The sequence below is a fragment of the Ovis canadensis genome, chromosome 3 (assembly GCF_042477335.2).
Source record: "Ovis canadensis isolate MfBH-ARS-UI-01 breed Bighorn chromosome 3, ARS-UI_OviCan_v2, whole genome shotgun sequence".
In the NCBI taxonomy this organism is placed as follows: domain Eukaryota; kingdom Metazoa; phylum Chordata; class Mammalia; order Artiodactyla; family Bovidae; genus Ovis; species Ovis canadensis.
In genome coordinates, this window is record NC_091247.1 from 83041346 (window position 1) to 83045616 (window position 4271).

At 38.0% G+C, this 4271-nt stretch overlaps 1 pseudogene; it reads right to left on the reverse strand.

Annotated features, from left to right (window-relative positions):
* Positions 1–1772: 1772 nt before the first annotated feature.
* Positions 1773–2085, reverse strand: LOC138436270 (large ribosomal subunit protein eL36 pseudogene; annotated as a pseudogene).
* Between the last annotated feature and the right edge of the window lie 2186 nt (positions 2086–4271).

Sequence of the window (4271 nt, forward strand, 5' to 3'; positions counted from 1 at the left end):
ACATTGAAAATCAACTATACTCTAACAAAAGCTAATTTTTAAAAAGGTGAGAGTTTTTAAATACAGATTATTATAACATACACATTGTTCTGTGCCTTAACACTTTTGATTTTATATATGTTAGAAACTTTCCATGCAGATTCCAGCTGTAGCTCAGAAATAAAGAATCCACCTGCCAGTGCAGGAGACACAGGAGATTCAGGTTCAGTCTGTGGTTCAGGAAGATCTCCTGGAGTAGGAAGGCAACCCACTCCAGTATTCTTGCCTGGAAAACCTCATGGACAGAGGAACCTGGTGGGCTACGGCCCATGGGTTAACAAAGAGTTGGACATGACTTACTGACTTAACAACAACAAGTTATATTTTATAACAGATGCATGTTTTTCCATTGTATAGGTATGCTATCATTGACTTAAGCAGGCTAATGTTGAGTATTGCTTGATGTTAAAAACTGTTTCAGTGAACAATCTTTCCTTTACATCTTTATATACAAGTGATGATTTCTGTAGAGTAAATATCTAAATGTGGAACTACATAACAAAGAAAATACTTTAATTGTCATAGATGTTCTTCCAAAAAGATTGTACCAATTTACAGTTCCATCTACAGTGTATAAGAGTGCCTAATTCTAGGACTTACTTTTAAATAGTTATTGGCTATAATTTATATACAAAATTACTCTTTTAGGAGTACCATTTGACATATTTTCTAATTGTATAAAATTGTATATCTTTCATTACAATGAAAATACAATATCCATCACCCCCAAAGGCTCTGTTATGACCATTTAAAGTGACCCCTTCTTATCTCCAGGCATCCACTAATCTGTTTTCTGTCATTACTAGCTTTGCCTTTTACAGAATTTCATGTAGATAGAATTAAACAGTACCTATCTTTTGCTTATTAATTCTTTCACTTAACAAAGTGTGTTTTAGTTACAGCTATGATGTTGGTCATTTTATTGCTGACTGGTATTTTATAGGATGGTTAAAAGATAATTTGTTTATCCATTGGTCATGTATGGATATGAGGGTTGGACTGTGAAGAAGGCTGAGCGCTGAAGAGTTGATGCTTTTGAACTGTGGTGTTGGAGAAGACTCTTGAGAGTCCCTTGGACTGCAAGGAGATCCAACCAGTCCATTCTGAAGATCAACCCTAGGATTTCTTTGGAAGGAAAGATGCTAAAGCTGAAGCTCCAGTACTTCGGCCACCTCATGAGAAGAGTTGACTCATTGGAAAAGACTCTGATGCTGGGAGGGATTGGGGGCAGGAGGAGAAGGGGATGACAGAAGATGAGATGGCTGGATGGCATCACGGACTTGATGGACGTGAGTCTGAGTGAACTCCGGGAGATGGTGATGGACAGGGTGGCCTGGAGTGCTGCAATTCATGGGGTCGCAAAGAGTCGGACACAACTGAGCGACTGAGCTGAATTGAACTGATTCTCCATTTGATTGACAACTTCAGGTGTTTCCAGACTCTAAGATAAATAAAACTCTGAATACTCATGCATAAGTTGTATGTGTGTGTTTTCACACATTTTATTTTGTTTATCTGTTCTTACACAATGGGATTGCTAAATCATATAAGTGACATACATACTGCTTTAAATTTCTCAAACTGCCCATGCCATTGTGCAGTACTATCAACAATGTAAGAGCATTCCAGTTGCTCCACATTCTCTCCCATACTTGGTAATGTCACATTTTTATTTTTTAATTTATTTATTTTTTAGTTTTTGGCAAGATTTATTGTGAACAGAGGGGAAGGGCTCAGTCCTTGGCTGCCACTTTCCTCATGGCAGAAAAATGTTGCTCAGCTCCTCTCTCTTCCTCTTTGCGTGGATGTGTGTCGCCACCCTTTTCTTGATGAACTTGAGGGCCCACTTGTCCTTGGAGACCTTGAGCAGCTCCATGGCTCCTCGCTCGTAAGGGGTGAAGCCACACACCTCCCGGATCATGTCCCACATGAACTTGATGTGTTTGGTGAGACGCCCGCGGCAGCGGCTGTGCCTTGGCTTGCCCACGTTCTTGGTCACCTGTGACCCTTGCTGAGGCCCGCGGCCATAGGCTAGCACATAGCCATGGCTGTTGTTCTACAATGGCTGCCGTGGCGGAAGGACCACATTTTTCTTTTTTAAAATTTAACCATTCTAATGGGTGTTGGTGGTTTTTATTGCATGTCCCTGATAACTGATGATGTTGAACTTCTTTGACGTTTTATTATTCATTCATGTACCTTCTTTGTGAAGTGTCAGTGCAATTGTTTGACCCATTTTATATTTGTTTGTTTGTTTTCTTATCATTTTCATGCTACTGACACATATGTGGAAAGAAGCATGAGAAAATGGACTTGGGAAAGGAAGCAAGGCTTGTATCTGATTATTACAGAAGAGAAGACTCATTAAGAGATTTCAAGCTCTCATTGGGTACTGATTTCTAACATAATTCCACAGTGATGAGAACAAACTCTATATGATTTCAGTACCTTTATACCATGAAATCTTTTCACCTGGTTTTACATCCTTGGATATGTTCCAGTGTCTGTTAATTTATAGTCTATGGGAATTTGAATAGAATTTGTATCCTACTAGTCTCTTAAAATTGTAAATTTTAATTAGGTTGAACTGGTTAATAGTGCTTTTCAGGTCCACTATACCCTTCTACTTTGTGGATATTCATGCTATTAATTTTTGGAAGTCTGATATTGAAACTCCAACTAAAATTCAATTTATATACTTAAAAACTAATACAGTGGAACTATGTGTAAGTTTGTTCTTTTTATAACTTAAATAAAAAAGAAAGGAAATAAAAAATAAATAAAAGGTCCTTAAATGTCCCTTTGTGGGTTTGTCTTACTTTCTCTTCTTGATTAAATTATCTCAACTGGGGGTTACTCTCTCTAGGCTTTTGAGTTTATCTTTCTCTGATTCTCTCTGTGGACTAGGACTCTTAGATTTATCTATGACTACAAACTGAGGAAGCGATTATAATCAAAGACTCATAATTACTCTTTCTGGTACCATGAGCAAACCTATTCAGCTGTACCAAAAAAATGCATGCATAGATGTACGCATGCATGCTCGGTCATGTCCGACTATTTGCAACACTATGGACTGTAGCCTGCCAGGCTCCTCTGCCCATAGGATTTCCAGGCAAGAATACTGGAGTGGGTTGTTATTTCCTCCTCCAGGGGATACTCTCGACTGAGAGATTGAACCCGTTTCTCTTGTGTCTTCCATATTGGTAGGTGGATTCTTCACCAGCTGAGCCACTAGGAAAGCCCCCAACCAACAAAATGGTGGTTCTCTTTCCCAGCGTCTACACACTGAAATCCAGCTACCAAATACTGGTACCTCTGCTTATGTTCATGAAGAAAAAGCAAATACCTTACCCAAGGGAATAGAAAGCTTTAAAATAGCCTGCCAATACTGGAGAAATACATTCAATAATTACAGAATGATATATACTCATGGTTGCGTTTGTGTGTGTGCATTTGTGTATCAAAATAGTGAGCATTATTTCCAGAAATGGACATATAGGCAATTTCTCTGTTTTTTCTTAAAATTTTCTGTGCTATTTGAACTGTTTAAAATAAATAATATACTATAAAATGTGAATTTAAAAAATCCAATTTTAAAAGTACATTTCTGTCTCAGGGTTATAATACAATGGAACCATTGCTAAATAAAATCATTCTGGTCTTTGTAAAATAAGAGCAAGCGAGTGAGAGATTTCAAGATTTTCTTTAAGCAGTTGTTCTGAAACCTGAGGCTTCCCTGGTGACATGGATTTGATCCCTGGCTCTGGAAGGAAATGAAAACCCACTCCAGTATTCTTGCCTTTGATATCCCATGGACAGAGGAGCCTAGTGGGCTACAGTCCATGGCGATGCAAAGAGTTGGGCATGACTTAATGACTGAGCACATATGCACTCTGAAACCCACCTACATATTAGAATTCCCTGGAAAGACTGGAAACCTACCCATGCCCAGGTCCAACCAAAATGCAATTAAATAAGAATTAGTAGTGATAAGGAAGTCTCAGTAGTTATTAAATTTCCCCAAATGATCCAATTATGCATTTAGGATTGAACACAACTTCTTTATAAACTTTTGCTACTGGTAGGATTTTCAAAAGGATTAAAGTTAAGTTGGCTTTAAATCCCATTATGATATTAGCCAGACTCATCAAGAAACAAAGGGAGAAAAATCAAATCAATAAAATTAGAAATGAAAATGGAGAGATCACAACAGACGACACAGAAATACA